Source organism: Carlito syrichta, unplaced genomic scaffold (assembly GCF_000164805.1).
Source record: "Carlito syrichta isolate Samal-C Ts95f unplaced genomic scaffold, Tarsius_syrichta-2.0.1 Scaffold28313, whole genome shotgun sequence".
NCBI classification, from domain to species: Eukaryota; Metazoa; Chordata; class Mammalia; order Primates; family Tarsiidae; genus Carlito; species Carlito syrichta.
Genome location: NW_006972409.1, coordinates 184,967 through 203,367, shown reverse-complemented (window position 1 = coordinate 203,367; position 18,401 = coordinate 184,967). Strand labels below are relative to the sequence as shown.

Below are 18,401 nucleotides of genomic sequence, written 5' to 3'. Positions count from 1 at the left end.
GGGAGCGGCCGCGGCCCTCCGGGCTGGGCGACGGGGCGAGACTCCCACTCAGAAAAAGAAAGAAAAGAGAGTCATCCCATGGAAACCTGACGACTCGATTCTTTTTAAGTTCTGGCAAAACCCGAAGATTTGTGGCCTGGAGAAAACCGCCACCACGACGGGAAAACGCGGGACACGGGAAGCCCTTCGGGAAAGAAGCCCCCACGAACGAGCAGCAGCGGTTGAGGGTAAGGCGTGCGCCCTGGCGGCTCGGAGCCGACCCCTCTGGCTTTTTCCCATCCCTGTGAAAAATGAAGTCTCTCAGTTCTCTTTGGTCCGGTTTCCACAGTGACCACGGAGTCTCCCACGCACTCTGCGGCTGCCAAATCTTGCCAGTGGACGTCGTGCGGTGCTCGCAGCGAGCGCTGTTCTCTGTCTCCATCCTTTTTCCGAGCCTGCGCGGGCTGAGACACCAGCGCTTCCAGTTACCCTTTCAGGTGACTCCAAGCTCCCTCTCCAAACCCGTGGGGCAAGGGGTTCCACTGTGCTCCACACATTGGTCCATTAAGACTGTAACGAGCCAGGCTCGGGGGCTCGGCCGGTCATCCCGCGCCTCCGGGAGGCCGAGGCGAGTGGAAGGCCCGAGCCCGCGGGGTTCGAGACCCGCCCGGCAGCGAGGCCTCCTCTCTACCATCAATCAAAAATCAGCCGGGCGTGGTCGCGCGCCTGTAATTCCGGCTCCTCGGAAGGCGGAGGCGGAAGGATCGCGGAGCCCGGCGGGTCGAGGCTGCGGGGGCCGGGAGCGGCCGCTGCCCTCCGGTCTGGGCGACAGAGTGAGACTCCCACTCAAAAAACAACCCAAAAAAGAATATAACGCTGCCTCTTCATCCGAGTCCCACGGTGTGAGCTTTTCTAAGCCGACCCCTGAAAGCAGAAGCTATTTATAATGACATTCCAAAGTTCTGGGCCCTCGGAGTCTATTTTGTACTAGGGTTATCTGTGTTTCTATTTTGTATCCCCTGAAACTTTATAAGCTACTTGAGGTCAGGTACAGCCATGGTGGATATGCCCCAGAGTACGTGCGATGATGTCTAAGGTGTGGTCGGCGTCTCGAATGTGAATGAATGAGCAAACAAAAGTTGGATATAATGGAGCATCGTAAGTGAGGGGGAGGAGGAGGAGGAAGAAGGCAGTGAAGGCTATCTTTTTATATCCCTGGCCATCCATTATTAGACGATGTGCAAACCAGACTCTTTTTTTACGTCACTCTCCTCCGTTATCCTCTCTTCAGGAATAATGTGCAGTTGTAAGGTGGTGGCAGACACAACTATGTACAAGTGTGTGAATGGCCTTAAAGTGGCAGAATTATACTTTGTATTATAAACAAAATTATTAAGTAATAGAAGTCAGTATTACAAGAGATAATACCAAGGGACAAAAGTCACACGTATTTGTAGTATGTGTGTATGAAACATTCTATCCCTACCTTAATATTGTTTTTCTTTTTCTTCCTTTGCGTTGACGGACTGGTCCTGCCGTAGCTTCCCTCCCTCCTTCTTCCCATCCTCCGTGTTTCTTTTAAAAAATATTTTCATGCAAACCTCTGGCCTACTTGCTGCATTCCAGTTTTCCGAACTGCTCAGGTTCCCCACTTCATTTCTTCCATTTCCCATCTCTCTAAGTTGTCTCTAGAAAACGCTTTCAAACACTGTCTCACCCCCTCCCTCTGCATGTCCAGTTCAGACATCGCTTAGACATCGCCACAGCTCCACGGCCTTTCTGGTCTCTGGAGGATGCTTGGGTTCCTCTTTGTGGCCCTGCGGTGCTCTCGTCCCCTCGAAGCTGGTCGTGGATGCTGCTCTGTGACTGTTCACTCCTGTCACTCTATCCCTTCGAAGATAGTGAAGGATGCTGTTTCTTGCTTATATTGTTATCTTCTCCTAATACAGTGCCTGGGAATAATAGACACAATAAACATTTGTTGCCTGACTGGCTATTGAAAGAATAAATGCAATGCTTCCAAAGTTAGTGTTTGTTTGTTTTTTCCATTTCTAGGAAAGAGCAACCGTGAAGGCAACTAGAGAAGGCGACGAGGCTGTTGACGGTACTGAGACACGGCACCAAGGCCGCAGATCCACGTAAGGGTGTGATGTGGCTGGTGGCACTTGCAGAAGAAGAGCAGAATTCATCCGTGCCCTTGGAAGGCTTTCTTTGCCCAAGTGCTGTTACAAAAAACTGAATTAAGGATGTATTGAGCCAAATACAGTGTTTAATTTTTTGTTAAAGCTACCTCTATTAAGGGATGATTTAAATACAAAAAATGAAACCTCTGTAAATATACCTTTTGATAAGTTTTGCCAAATATATGCATCCATGTAACCAGGACCATAGTGAAACTCTACAACGTTTCCGTCACTGAAAATATTTCTGACGCTCCTTCCCATGAAGTCTCAAATACTCCCATCCCAGGCAACCTCTGTTCCTCTCTATCCCTGTGGAGATTTCTTAATTTCGTCTAAATGAAAAGCATGTACTTGTTTGTGGTTTGTTCACACAGTATATTTTTGCTACTTGTCTACAGTGTGTGAATCAGTGGTGGGTATGTTTGTATCATTGAAAAGTTATTTTTTAATATGACTGTAACACTTTTTCCAACCATTTGTCTGTTGATGAACATGTGAATATTTCCAATTTTTTACTGTTGTGAATAAAACTGGTAGGAGCACTTAGGTACAGGCTTTAATGTGGATATACACTTCATTTCCCTTGGGTAATGCCTGGGAGTAAAATAGTTGTCTTATTAACAGATTAGACGTCAATAAAATGAAACCTCCTGCTCATCAAAAACACATTTAAGAAAACGAATAGGCAGGACACTGGGAGAAAATATTTGCAAAGGACTAAGGCTTGTTTTCAGGATAAAAACAACTCTCTACGTCAGTATTAAAAAGACAAGCCAATTAAACAATGAGAAAAATAAGTCTGAACATTTAAGAAAAGAAGTTATTCAAGCTAGTCAAGGTGGCTCATGCCTGTAATCACAGCACTTTGGGAGGTAGAGGTGAGAAAATTGCCTGAGTCCAGGGGTTCAAGACCAGCCTGGGCAACTTGGTGAGACCTCGTCTCTACAATAAATCAAAAAATTGGCCAGGCATGGTAGCACACGCCTGTGGTTCCAGCTACATAGAAGGCTGAGGTGGAAGGATCGCCGGAGCGCAGGGGGTCGAGGCTGTGGCGGTCGTGAGCCTGCCATTGCACTCCAGCCTGAGTGACAGACTGAAACTCCTACTCAGCACACAAAAACAGAAAAAAGAAGATATACAAATAGCCAATAAACAGATGAGAAAGTGCTCAACATCATTAATCATCAGAGAAATTAAAACTACAACGTGATAGCAACGCTTACTACCCAGGCCGACACACCAAATGTGGACAGGGATGTGGACATTTTACACATTGTAGGTGGGAGTATAAGATCGCCCAGTCACTAGGAAAAATTTTGGCAGTTTCTTATAAAATTAAGTATATGGGCCGACTGTGGTGGCTGATGCCTGTAATCCCAGCACTTTGGGAGGCCGAGGCAAGAGGATTGCCTGAGCCCACGGGTTCGAGACCTACCTGGGCAACTTGGTGAGATCTCATCTCTACGATAAATCAAATAATTAGCCAGTTGTGTGGTACATGTCTGCAGTTCCAGCTACTTGGAAAGCTAAGGCAGAAGGATCACCTGAGCCTAGCCGGTTGAGGCTGCGGTGGCCATGAGTGTGCCACTGCACTCCAGCCTGGGTGACAGAGTGAGACTCTGACCGTCCCCCCAAAAAATTAAGTATATGCCTACCCTGTGAGTCAATAATTCTACTTGTAGGTGTTTACCCAAGGGAAACGAAAATACATGCCTGAAAAAGACGTGTGCAAAGATATTTACAGCAACTTTGTTTGTAATAACCACACTTGAAAATAGTCTGGGTAACTATCAGTAGAATGGATAAACTGTGTTAGATTCATGAATGCATGATTAAGATGTCTTTAGTTTCTTTTTCTTTTTTTCTCTTGAGTTGGAGTCTCACTCTGTTGCCCAGACCGGAATGCAGTGGCTGCTTCCAGCCACTGCAGCCTCGAGCTGCTGGGGCTCCGGCGATCCTTCCGCCTCAGCCTTCCAAGGAGCTGGAACTGCAGGTGCACGCCACCACACCTGGCTAATTTTTGATTTATTGTAGAGATGAGGTCTCGCCAAGTTGCCCAGGCGGGTCTTGAACCCGCGGGATCAGGCCATCTACTCACCTCAGCCTCCCAAGGCGTGGGATGACAGGCTGAGCCACCGAGCCCGGCTTGTCTTTAGTTTTCATAGAGAACCAAACATTCTACCTTCCTTGACTATTGTTTTTTTGCTACTAGTACCTCCTTGCTTACCAAGTTGCTCATTTGCAAAGAGAGCTGGGTGCCTGGAATCTTCCCCAAAGGAACTCGATATTTTCCTTGATTTCCATGCTGGGAGGTGCCCGGCAGGCCCCGAGGGGTCCCCGCTGCATCTCAGGAAGTCAGTGTCGGCCTGGGCCACTGAGGGCCTGACTGTGGCATGGCATGGCTTCCTGGCTCCCAGGCGCAAAAGGGCTGCCCAGGCCTTAGCACAGCAGCCAACTGCCCAGACCTCGCGGCTTCACTCGCAAATGGCCTGCGCCTGGTCACTGAGGCTGAGGTTGAAGGAAGGCAGTGACCGTCTTGTGTGGACCCCAGACTGCTTCCAGAACCTCAACACCACTCACACTTGAGCTTGCATGTGCCCCGGGAGAACCCAGGGGAGCACCGTGAGGTCTCTGGCGGCGTGGAGCCGTCCCTGGTTCCTTCCCTGCAGTTTTCAGTGAGAGCAATCTGAAGTCACTCCATCAGTGACCACTGGGTTTTGTGCCACAGAAAATGAAATGCAGAGTGGGTCTCCCCTATCCACCGAGGGGCCTTGGAGGCCCCCTGGGGAAGAATGAGCACATAGGTGGGAGGCAGATGGAGAGGGGAATAGAGAGGAAGCCTGTAGACCACCTGCCACCAGAGGTCACTTGTCTGGTTGGAGCAGGTACAAGACTGAAGTTGTGTCTTTTTCCTTCCTTCCTTCTTTCCTCTCTCTCTCTCTTTCCTTTCCTTTTTTTTTTTTTTTTTTTTTTGAGTCGGAGTCTCACTCTGTCGCCCAGACTGGAGTGCAGTGGCCGCTCCCGGCCCCTGCAGCCTCGACCTGCTGGGCTCCATCGATCCTTCCGCCTCAGCCTTCCGAGTAGCCGGAATTACAGGCGTGCGCTACCATGCCGGCTGATTTTTTGATTTATTGTAGAGATGAGGTCTCGCTGCCCAGGCGGGTCTCGAACCCGCGGGCTCCGGCAATCCACTCACCTCAGCCTCCCAAAGGCGCGGGACTACAGGCTGAGCCACCGAGCCCGGCTTCCTTTTCTTTTTTGAGTCAGAGTCTCACTCTGTGGCCCAGGCTAGAGTGCAGGTGGCAAGAACATGACTAACTGCAGCCTCAACCTCCTGGGCTCAGGTGATTCTTCCATTTCAGCCTTCTGGAACTACAGGTGCAGGGCACCATGCTTGCTAGATTTTTCTGATCTTTTTTCTTTGTAGAGATGGGAGTCTTGTTAGTTTGCCCAGGCTGGGCAAATTTCTGGGCTCAAGCATTCTTTCCACCTCAGCTTCCCAAAGTGCTGGGATCGCAGACAAGAGACACTGAGCCTGGCCAAAATTGTGTCTTTTGAATAACCAAATCTTGAATAAAATTTCACATGTCTGTATAGCACGTCCATTGCCACTGCTAACAGTAGTGGCCTGCGACTTGGGTGGCACTGCCCAGCAAGGATGGCCTGTCTAGAAAACCTGCCCTTCTAAGAGCATAGCCCTGAGATATCTTTTCCATGGGCCCAAGCAGACCCCTTGTAAGAGGAATTGGAAGACAGGGTGGGTTCCTCACCTCTGCTTTCTCTGCCATGGTAGAATTCTAAAAAATGGAACATTTTCTGCATTTTAGGCAACTCTTGAGAATACGTGTGTGACCTTAACTTTAGTTAAATGTCTACTTGGAAAAGTTCTTCCTCTAAGGTGGATATTGTTTTTATACCGATGCTGGGGCCTCCCAGATGATAATGAAAAAATACATTTCCTTAAAATACATTTCTTCTTTTGTTATGAAAGTAACAGATAAAAGAAACACTCTTCCAAAGCCATCATGATCTCTTAGTTAATTTTAAAAACTGATGAAAATAGAAAATAAAAAATAAAGAAGCAACAAGTTACAAATATTTTTAACTTAAAAACATAACTATCTATTCAGTATTTTTGTGACAAATGTATTGAGGTATACTTTTCATATGACTGAGAAAAGACAGGAAGATTTATCCGAGGACTGGGAGTCCTTTTAAACCATCAGGCTCAGAGAGGCATTAGGGTGAGGTGACAGTCACACCTACTCCCGCTTTGAGCTGTGTAATCACCTCTTGAAGCTGCTTGTACCACAGTCGCTATAAATCAACGCAATAAAGCCACGCTGGACATGATAACCCACACCCTAGAATTTAACAGTGTATTGTCAATCTATAGTTTATGTCATTTTAACGTAAATTCTTGGCAAACGGCTCAGGAACTGCCTCTTCTTTCCCTTTAGAAACTCCCCTGTAAGTGCTGCTAATTGAAGCATGTGTTCAGGGCAACCTGCATCTATGCTTCCAGGCTGCAGTCCTCAAACTGCAGTCCTCAAGGGTTTACTTCGAGAGAGTAGAAATAAACTCTCTACTCATGTTAGTTTTGCCTCAGGTTTTTCCTTTTAGGTGGACCCAGCAATAGTTCTGGTTTTAACTGTGCATGTTATTGAAACAGGACATGTTCACTGTGTGACTGTTGCCCTAATCAAAGTGCAGGATGTGTTTCCAGGAAGATCTTTCCGACTCCCTACTAGTCAGTGTCATGCCCAGGCCACAGAAGCCATCACGGTCTGTTTCTGATCTTTATTACACTCGACCAGTTCCAGCACGGTTCATGACTCTGGATATTTCCACATAGGGACAAACTTTTACTTAGCATTGGTTGACTGATTAGAATTCTTACTCGTCTCTTTTAGTATAGACCACATTCGTAATTCTTCTTCCCAAGCAACCCAATTTCAGCTTTTTAAAAAGTGGACTAAGAACTTGAATACATTTATGAAGTTCACAAGTTATTTTTCATTTTTCAAGAGTTATCTTGTCTATCCCTAATTCGAAAGCAATTTTTTAAAGCAACTTCCATTGCATCTTTATTTCTCAAATCAATATCTTGTTTTCATAGCTAGAACTTTCTTTCATTTTGCACTGATGTGTAACTGGTTTCATCATGTTTAATTGAGTTTTGTAGTAAGGATCACAAGTGGCGTAAACAGTGTTGGTAAAAAAGCCAAACTGCAAAATATTCGAAAAGGTTTATTCTGAGCCAAATATGAGTGACCGAGGCACAGTCCCAAGAGGTCTTGAGAACACGTGCCTAAGGTGGTTGGATTACAGTGTGGTTTTATACATTTTAGAAGTTGCTGGCAGAAACATCAACCAATACATGTGAGGTTAACACTGATCAAGCCCAGAAAGGTGGGACATCTTAAAGCAGGGATTCGCAAGTCTTAGGTGGATTCAAAGATTTTCTGATTGGCAACTGGTAGAAAGAGTGCTATCTAAAGAATTCGAAATCAGTAAACAAAATGCTTGAGTTAAGATAAGGACGGTTGTGGAATCCAAGGTTCTTGTATCCAAGGTAGATAAAGCCTGCAAGCATCAGGCTTCAAAGAGAACGGTGACAGATGTCTTAGAAGGTGTCAGACTCAAAAGGAGATTCTCTATAGATGAAAATTTCCCCAATAGACAGCTTTGCAGGGTCATTCCAAAAGATGTCAAACAGACGCATTTTCGGACAAAGCATTTTTATTTCCTTTGGGGCCTGCCATCTGTCACGCGATGCTCCACCAGGGTCAGGGTGAGAGTTGGTGTCTTCTTGCCGCAGAGTCTGTTTTGTCAGTCTTATGTTCTCTGTTTTCATATGAATATGAATACTGGCCAGTCGTGTCTAGTCTCCAAAAGGGAAGGGGTTTAACGAGGCGTGTTTGACCCCCTTTTCCTTCATGGCCCGGGATTGAGTGTCTTTGGTTTACAAGAGGCTTGGAGCAAACACCACTCTCTCCTGGTTGGTCACATCTCAACTAACAGCATCCACAGACAAGTGGGCAGCAGCCGACCAGCCCACCGTACTGAGGCACCCGACACGTGGAGGGAGACCCGTGATGGTGGAGGGGAGCTCCCACTACACACGCGTTGCAGCCTCTTACACAGAACAAGTAAAAGTGCTTAAGGACACGTACACACTCAATCCTGCAGCCTGGAGCTAGCTACTTCCAGCTTTGTGTCTGTAACTTTCCAGCACCTATTGAATACTTTTGTGTACTGAAAGTTAGCATTGCTATGGGGCTGGGGGGGGGCAGTACTCCACAAAACTGTCCTCACTTCTGCACCAACTGCAAGGTTAGCTCCCCAAGACCACCTCAGGCTCGGTAGTTTGCTGGAAAAACTCTCCAAAAGCTGTTATAACTCATGGCCATGACTTACTGCAGGGATAAGTCAGCCAAGGGCCAGGCGTTTAGGGCAGGCTCCATGCACGGGGTGTCCAGCTGCCCATCCCCTGTGGAGAGTGGCCAGCCCTGCTTTTAGTGTCCCTGTGTGATCACCTGAGCTCGGTGTCCAGAGTCTGCCCTGGGGTTCCATGGTCACCTGCCCACTTTGATGACCTGTCTCCAGCCCCCTAGAGGTCATGGTGATCCTGGGTGACTCAAACCTCCCCGTGACCCACACCTTAGATTTCCTCCCGTGGTCCGGAGGCTCCAGGCAAACAAAACCCCTCCGTCAGGCACAACAGTCCAAGGCCTAAAGATCGGCTCCCAGAGACTAAGGGAGGGGCCTTGCCCTATCTGGTCAAGGTCAATTTCTTATGGCACAGCCATATGTAAATGCTTTTTTATTTTCCAGAAGTGAGATCCCACTATACACTTTGTTTTGAAATGTATTTACTTATCCAGGGGAAATACTTTTCTGTATTATTTTTACAGACTTGTGGTTTTGTTATGGTCTGAGTAAATGCTCGACTTCTATCTCTAGAAGCCAATAAATCGAGAGGCAGGGAACTGGCGGAAAGAAGTTTATTTCTGAATTCAAATTCAGGGAGACAAGACCCAGCTCCTTGTATTTCTGGAATTGGTCTGCTTGCCCTTTGGGTCCCGCAATCCGTGTTTATAAATTTAGGGGACCGGTACCTCGACATTGACTCCATGACTGACAGAGCATTGTATAGAACTCAAGTTGCAGCCGCCTGTTGTTAACGGTAACATTTATGGTCCACATCTTCTAGCTCCAGCGACCAAAAGTTAGCTCACAGTGTTATCAGTAACACCAAACTGAAGAGTCGAGTAAGCTTGCCATAGAGTAAGGAAGTTAACAGAGCCTATTACAAAGTCAAACATTATTCTTTATGACATATTGTGGATTAGTGGTGATAACATGCAAACAGTTATATAAATAACAGGGTTTATGTTTATATGGGTGCTATATTTTTCTATGACCACTGATAAAAGGGAGAAATGGAGATTCATTTCTCTCTGAAGACTGAGTGAGCGCAGCCTGCAGGGTGTTAAGGGTTCTTTGAAGTGACTTAGCGGGAAACATGTGAAGTGACTTAGCAGAAAACATGTGAAACATGTTAGCAGGAAACATGTGAAGTGACTTAGCAGGAAACATGTGAAGTGACTTAGCAGAAACCATGTTCCCTTATACAAGATAAGGGAACATGGCTTCTTTTGCTAATTCTCAGGAATGTAGGTTCCTGCATGCCCACTTGAACCTTTCTTTAGAGCGTGGCCATAGTGGGCTTCCATATCAGTTTGACCCTGTGCTGCAACAGCTTTATCCCCGTAGGCTGACTCAGCATTTCCATCAACTCTCTCTGTGGGGCTTACGTGGTCACACACAGGCACCTTCCTGGGAATGGAGTTTGGATACTGGCTTGTGAACGTGGGTTGGCTTCTCAGCCTGGCCCCAGAAGCAGCCCTGAGATGGGGGTTTGTGTGAAAGTGATAGAAATGATGTATTCCCTGGAAAGGCTGGCATGGGTGTGAAGGTGCCGGATGGGGAGGGAGAAGCCACGTTTTATGGAGACGCGCTTTGGCCCCATCCCATGGAGGAACTAGGAGGCTGCTGGTCACAGCACACAGGTGTCCACCTCAGGTGGCAAGAAGCTTCAGGTACTCTTACACCCGCCTGCCAGCTATGGCGGAGTGTTCAGTCCCAAACAATTGGGTCCTCCAGGAGCTCAGGCAAATGATTCTGGTGGCCAGAGGCCAATCTTCCATCAAACAGGGCTCAGGAGCATAAAAATGGTAAATGGACACCAATATGGGCAGAGACTCACAGCCCCCACTGCAGTTGGGAGCCGAAGACATCACAGCATCAGTAGAGCCATGTGTGATCATCTCCTGAATTAGGTGAAGGTTCTTGGAGGGGTGAGCTGGCCTAGACCCGACAGATGTTCAGCTCCACTCCCTCCGTCTGGAGGCCCTGGGTGTCAGCTCCCAGCAGCTCGGCAAGGACAGGGTGGAGTACATTCTGCTCGTCAGATGCCATGAAAGCTCAGGTGTCCCCAGATACTATTAACAGATGTGTAGAACCAGGTGGCAATGACAGAATGACCCCTGGGCATGGGAATGCCTGACCTGTGGCCTGCAGTGCTGCCTCCCTGTTGACCACCCACGCCTGACCACATCCCACCCGGCTGCCTCCCGCTAGCCTTCCACGCCCACCCACACTCACCTCTTCACCCCAAGTCCTCTGGGCCAGGCCGCGAGCGCTTTCCCTGTCAGCGTGGGGCAGGCTCACCCTTCCTTCTCCAGAGTGGCAGCTGCCTCCCTCCACCTGACCCCCTGTGGTCTCAGCCCTGCTGGGACTTGCCCTCCCCCAACCCAGGGCATCCCTGAGTTGCCATGGGAGCCATCCTCTCACGGATTGACTTGTCGTCTGTGGCCCGCTCAAAATAAGTCATTAATTTTCAATTAATAACAAATACAGCACCACCTTGCGTTTGCTCTGTCTCTCCCCACCTCAGCCCTTGCCTTTCCTCCGGCTTCCCTGGGATTTCTGCACCCCCACCCCCTGCAATGCATTTGTTTGGGGCTGGCTTTCCAGAGATAAGGCCCAGCTCCAAACTGCCGCATGTGGGTCCCTGCTGGGCTCTGGCAGAAGCTCAGCCTGTAATCCGCGCTTTGGGAGGCTGAGGTGAGTGGATTGCCTGAGCCCACGGTTTGAGACCTGCCCGGGCAACTTGGCGAGAACTCATCTCTACAATAAATCAAAAAATGAGCCCGGTGTGGTAGCGCACGCCTGTAGTTCCAGCTACTTGGAAGGCGGAGGCGGAAGGATCGCCGGAGCCCAGCAGGTCGAGGCTGCGGTGGCCGGGAGCGGCCACTGCACTCCAGTCTGGGCGATAGAGTGAGACTCCAACTCAAAAAAAAAAAGAAAGAAAGAAAGAAAGAAATGAATGTTTGCTATGGGAAGCCCTATCAGAAGAAAGTTGCAAAAGACGAAAGTGGGTAAGACACACACACACCAATCTCTGGGGGTGGCAGCCAGTGCACCTCCTGGGGCACCTGAGTCTCTGTACCTGGGCTATTTTGCAACTTGTACTGTGTAGAAAACTTACAATAATGCAAATGATTCTTGTCCACAGAAACCCAAGTAAATGTTGTCTGTTGGAATGCAATTGATTACTGTCCAGTTTTCCATCTATTTGTAAATTCATTGCAGCGTTTCTGATTGCTCCTACAGAAATGGGTTTGAATCCTGTTTTGAACTGACCATAACATCTTACTGGTTTCCTGATTAATTCACAAGCTCAACAAAATATTTGGCGTGTCTTAGGTGCTCATTTCACATTTGTATGAGGATCAGATTTTACTTTGAAGAAAATCACCCTTTCCCAGCCCCACCCAACCCATCACCTGGTCCCTCTTGAGAGGTTCAGAGAGGCTCCTGGTCCTCTTGTTTTTCTTCCATTCACAGCACAGTACATCCCACTGTCCAGCATCTCCTGGCTCGGGCATGGGACTCTCCGTTCCAGGAAAGCTGGACCCTGTTTGTCTTGCTTCTGCTGAATCCTCAGCCCCACCATACTTCCGGCACGAAGCGGGGGCGGGAGGTGCATCTCCTGAGCAATCGTCATGTCCGCCTTATTTTCTCTCTACACACTGATTTCAAGCTGCAGTCCGCCACTCTTTGCGTCAAGGACGTGGGTGTATTGTAAGCCAGAATTACCTTGAAGTTTACAGCAAAGCCAGGCCTTTTGAAAGAAAAAGCTCAATGTCAAGGGCAGCGGGGTAGGGGGCGGCATGGCGAGCGCTTTTGGGAAACTGATCTCCTTCTTACCGCTTCCGCCCCTGACGCCCCGTGGAGCTCCTGCCACCCATGGCTTAGATTTTGGCCCTCGTGTCTTATCGTTGCGCTGCCGCTGCCACCTGCCTCCGTCTAGTCTCAGCGCAGCAGCCAGAGGCTCTTTGCAACGTGCATCTCAGTTCAGGTCCCCCTCGGCTCCCATCCTTCCCTCACTCCCCACCTGACTCGGGAGAGCAAAGTGCTCACAATGGTTGCGGGAGGCAGAATTTCCAAAAGGCCCCCAGAGACGCCCCGCTTTAATCTGTGGATGGCGTGGCACCGCACAGTGGACTGGAAACAGGAGGACGATCCCGAGTGCTGGGGGAGCACGGTGTGATCACGGGGCCCTTAAGAGCAGAGAGCCTTCTCTGGCTGGTGCAGGAGAGGACGTCAGAGAGGTTCGGCAAGAGGGGGAGTCGAGGTGCCTTTGCTGGCCTCGAGGGGAGGAGGAAGGCCAGCCATCTCCGGCGGCCAGCCCCCCGGGAAGCCGGGGCCTCAGTCCCCGCTGCAAGGAACAGAGAAGTCCTCCTACAACCCAAGCGGACCTGCCTCTCTCTGGGCGCCCCAGATAGAAGCCATCCTGGCCGGCACCTTGGCTGGACTCCTGAGAGCCGAAGACCCCGCTGAGCCAGCTCTAGCCAACTGCGGAAATAAGTGGGAGTTGTTGCAGATGGCCAGATGGGTGGCTGTTGGTTTTGGGGCAATAAGAAATGAATACAGCGGTCTGCAAGCCCCCTGAGAGTCTCCTACCTCTTCTCCCTGGCCTATATTGATCATCTATCTATCGTCTGTTTGTGTGTCTATCATCTACCTACCTATCATCTGCCGATATCAGCGATCACTATGTCTACTGTGAGTGTGTGGGTGGGTGGGTGAGAGTGAGTGTGAATATGTGCACAAATGTGAACAAGTGTGTGACTGAGTGTGCAAGTGTGAGCAAGTATGTGAGTGGAGGTGCGAGTGTGTGGGCGACTGTGAGTGGGAGGATGTGAGGGTGAGTGAGTGTGTGGGCATGTATGTGTGACAGTGTGCACACGCGTGTGAGGGTGTGTGTGAGTGTGCGCATGCGTGAGAGGGCAGGTGTGTGTGATTGAGTGTGCACAGGTGTGTGAGAGTGTGTGTGAGCGTGTGCAAGTGGACAGGCATGGGTGAGGTGAGTGTGGGGCACATGCACGTGAGCCTGGTGGACTTGGCAGTGCGGCCAGCGCTGGCTCTTCTGGCCTTGGGCTCTGCCGCCCTCTGGATGGGGTGTCTGGTCCCAGCACGAACTGTGTCCACGTGAGGAGCCTTGGATCGCTGGGCCTGTCCCTCCCTTGCAAGATGGAGTGATGTGCCCTCCGGGGTGCCGCCATGAGCACCCGATGGGGCGTCTCTGAGAGGGTGGGGTCAACGTGCATTTCCAGGTGTGACAATCACTGGGCCTGGCTCGGGCTGAGGCCCTGTGCTGTGCATGTGTCCCGAGGTCTCTCCTGAGATGGTGCTGAGGCTGCAGAGACAGGCCTGGGGTGAGGCAGGGCTCTGGGGGTGAGGCCCCATCCAGTCCTTCCGATCCCCAGAGCCCAGGCTGCAGGGAGCAGAGGGGAGGCTGTCCAACTCAGCCCTGTGTGGAGGCTGCCGAAAGCTTAGGCTGCACCCCTTGTGACAAGCTCCGCTCAGCCGGCCACATCACAGGGAATCCAGAGACCCCGCAGGACCTCCCCGGAGGGGCTGGGGCCCCACTTAGACCAGGGATCACAGTGACTTGAGCTGCGCGAGCTCCATGGTGGAGTTCTGGATAACACTCTTCCTGGGGCCATCCCTCACCCCCAGACTGGGAAGCCACACTACTCTAAATCGTCAGATGCCCTCGTGTTGTGCAGTGAACTTGGAGCTGGCTTTTGGCACCATGTGTGGCAGAGGAGGAATGGCTCCTGGGGTCTACGATGGTGGGAGCCCTCGATGGGGTCCCTCAGGCCACTCTCCCTCCCACACCCGTAGCACATCCTCAAAGTGTGTCGGCGGCTCGTCCCTTCTCACTCTTGGGGACAGTGTCTCACTCTGGCCCCTTGGCTCCTCTTCCTGGCCATCTTGGAAGGGATCTTTCAGCCCAGATCCACGCCATGACTGGATCCTGACTGACAGGAGGCTGGACCAGAGTGGTCGTGAGGTGGGGGTACCTGGCTCTGCACACTGGCCACCGTGGGAGGCAGATACTTTGTGTTCAGTAGTCTAGGCAGCGGGGCGGCCCTGGGGGAGGGCAGGGGTCCTGGGCCCATCTCGCCTTCAAGAGCACAGCCCTCCCCAAGGAAGGCACCTGCTCCCCGGGCCCTAGGGCTGGGGCATGGGGCCGTGGCCAGGAGACGCCTGCTGGCTGGGCGTGTTCCCCTGGGCAGACGCTTCAGAATAGACGTGCCCACACTGCCTTGCAAATCTTAAGTGGTGCGTGGCTCACAGACGTGCTTATTTTCTGGGAGTCCTGGCCCTTCCTGGAAGTGGTGGGGACGGTGGCATGGCAAGCTGCTGGCGTAGCGTGCACAGGAGATGGCAGTTGGGCACCGGGCCCAAGACAGCTTGGCATGGGCGGTCATGGAGCAGAGAAGAAGTGAGTGACCAGTTTCAGTGAGGCTGCAGAGAGTGGCGAGGCCTCACTGAGGCGGAGAAGGCGGCAGACACTGTCCCACAGTCTAGGCAGGAGGAAAAGCCCCCTTTCCTCTTCCTCCTCCCCTCCTGCCCCTGGGCTTTGCAGTGGGCCTGTGCGCACAAGGAAACACACAGGTGTGTGTGGGACACCCAGGATGGCCTTGAGACGTATGCTGGGAAGAAAACGCTTGCACCTGTGACTGTCGTTGGTGGGTGGGGGCTCTGGCTGGTAGGAAGGGGTGCTGCTCTCCAAGGAGTGTGCCCAGCAGGAAAGGCACCCGTGCCCTCAGAGAGGCTGGGCCCCTGCCCTGGCGACGGCCTCAGGACCCCAGTGAGGGTTCTGTGTAGGCTGGCTAGGCCCACGGCCCTGCACGTGGTGGTGGCGAGTTCGGAAGGCTCCTCTGGGACGGGGATGAGCGGGAGGGTGTGAGGGTCCCATCACTGTCATCCTGAATGCTGACTTCCCACCTGCTGGCCTCTGCGTCCCTCAAGCTGACCGCCTTGAGCTCCCGCCATGCCTCTGCGTTGCATGTGGACTCGTCTGACGTGGGTCAGCCACCCGCTGTAAGTTCCAACAGGCTCCAGGCATAATTCTGTCCTTAACACTGCATTCACCTCGTGTGCAGAGCCTCTCACGACTGCCTCAGAAAACACGGGCAGCTTATGTGAAGCCAGACGACCGTGGTCCCTGCCAGCTTCTGGAATGCTCTGACATCCAGCCGGGAACAAGAGGTGGTGATGGAATGCCCTCAAACCCCGGCGACCAGCTCTGGACATGTCCCGGCTCTGCCCAGGCACACGGGTGAAAGTCAACCTCCCACAGGAACGTGAGAAGGATATCTCAAGCCTTGCACTGGACGGCGTTGAGCCAACAAGGGGCATCGGCAGCATGGCAGGAGACCCAGAGAAATGCTGTCAGAAAGCTTGGACGGGGAGGAGGACGCCCAGGGGCCCGTGAACGTCGGGGTGACGGGTGGGAGGGAGGCAGGAGCTCGGTCACTCAGCAGGGAGCGGCCAGAAGAGGGCAACTTACGGCGGCCTGGGCGGTTGGGGCGGGGACCGACGGGCCCTTCTCTGCAGCCTCCTCAACCATCCCGAAAAGCTCCTTGCTGGGACTGGAGTCCCAAGTCCCAAGCGTGCGTCTTGTGTGTTTTCCTCCTGTGCCTTAGAAACCAGTGCATCGCAGGGTCGGCAGCTGCAGAAGACAGCCACAGAGGCAGCGTGCGCTTTCACCCGTAGGCACATCTCACAGCCCGGGTGGGGGCTGGTTAGATGTGAAGCCCAGGACACCCAAAGCGGAGGGGGCAGTGAGAGGCGGGGCCGGCCCACGAGACCCCAGGAGCTGTGGGAGGCGGGGCATTCCCCAGCGTCAGATTTTCCTTGAAAGAACCTCGTCGAACTGGGACCCACGGACGCGACTGGGCTCCAGCTGACCACTTGCGAACTGCAGTTGTCACTTCCGTCCTGTTGTCCGGCCGGCAGCAGACCCCAGCAAGCCTCCCTTAACAGGAAGAGAAAAGTCTCCTTCCTGGAGTCATGGTTTGACTTTGTATTTGGAAATCATCTTAGACCGCCTTTTTCACCTTGCCCAGTCTTGAGGCTCATATACCTTAAGTGCAGCTACCAAACTAAGAAATAAAACTCAGTAAAACATGACTGACTTCACCACAGACTGTATCGTCAATGTCAGTTTTGTTCCAAGATCTGACCTAGGGTCCCAGGTTGCATTTAGTGTCATGTCTCCTTCAACCTGTGTCAGCTTCTCAGTCCTTCGTGACCTTGACACTTTTGAAGGCCACCGGTCACGGCTTTTGTAGAATGTTCCTCAGTTGGGTATGTCCAGTGTTTCCCTAGGATTAGAGGGATGTCATGAGATGGGATAAGAACCCCACAGATGCTGTGCCCTCCTTGAGGGTGGCATCTGGGAAGGTATCTGTGTTTCCTTCCTGGCAGTGCCACCTTGTTCTCCTGACTGAGGGGCCATGTCTGCTGTTAACTTCTTTTTTCCCGTTGTAATTAATGTATACCTTGGGTGGGGTCACACTTTGAGACTATGCAAATATCTTGTTTCTCCTCAGATTTTTCCCCAGTTCCAACGCAACTACGACTGTCTAATAGTGATTTCTGTTTCCCTAATTGCTTCTACACTTACTAGTTGGAATTTTTCTACCAGAAAACACTGTTTCTTATCCTGCAGTTATTCATTTATTTGCATATTTATTTACACTGTGTAGGACTCTGATATTTTGGTCTATGGGGGATTTATCCAATAGAGATGGCCCCAACTTACGATGGTCTGATTTGACTTTCTTTTTTTTTTTTTTTTTACTTTATGATGGCTCGAAAGCATTATGTGTTCAGTAGAAACTTACTTTACATTTTGAACTTTGATCTTTCCTGGTTGGTGATAGGTAGTTCGATGCTCCCTCCAGACCCTGGGCAGAAGCAGCCACAGCTCCCTGGCAGCTGTGAGCCTGTTGGGTGGTTTGCACAATTGTAGGCTCATGCCTGAGTTCTGAGCACATTTATGTGGGCAGGCTAAGCACATTTACGTGGGCAGGATGCTTGGGAGGTCAGGTATATTAACTGCATTTTGAGAAGATATTTTCTGCTCATGATGAGTTGTGACTCCATTGTAAGTGGAGGCGCTTCTGATACCTTTTTTTTTCTTCCTAGAATTGTTCCCGTTTTGGCCATTAAGAACTCTTAATATTCACTCCTCAAAGTCACCAGAGTCACTGCTCTTCCCTGACATGCTGTGCGGGGGAGGGCAGAGGTGTGGGTGCGGTGACACAAGGAGGAGGGTCTCATCTAGACTGTTGGTCCCTGGAGAAGTGAAGTGACTTATCGCATCAACACGGAAATCTGCAGGCACACACCGAAGGTAGCAACAAAATCCTCATCATGAACCTCAGGTCTTAGGGTCACTGTCCTGACTCTGCCCTTGAGGGGGCTGTGTCTGGGAGTGCACGTGCTAGGAAGGGGCGGCGTCCCAGGAGGGCCGGTCTCCACCACTGCTTGCTGGCTGCGCTCCCTCTCAGTCACGTTCCATGTTTACTCCACATTTGGCTTAGTGCATCCTTTAGAACGGCACTCCATCTTGGAGCCTTCTGCAGCTGATAAAAATGGGACACCTTCTGCATACACATTGGCACACGCCACCCCGCCATTTCAGGGGAGCTCCAGGAGCTAAAAACAACCACGTGTTTTCTTTTTTATACAGAAAGGAGTATGCAGGAGCTTTATTTAGTAACATTTGCCATTTTCGAAAGCTGGCTTTTCCCCACATGTGTTTTTAACGTGTCCTTGGAGGAAAAGACACAAGGCAGGGCAGTT

At 50.9% G+C, this 18,401-nt stretch overlaps 1 long non-coding RNA gene across 1 annotated transcript; it reads left to right on the top strand.

Moving 5' to 3' along the window:
- The first annotated feature begins 361 nt into the window (after positions 1-361).
- On the top strand, positions 362-2,709 carry LOC110596244. Its single transcript, XR_002482349.1, has 2 exons — positions 362-476; positions 2,035-2,709. It is a non-coding gene; the product is annotated as an uncharacterized LOC110596244 (long non-coding RNA).
- The last annotated feature ends 15,692 nt before the right edge of the window (positions 2,710-18,401 follow it).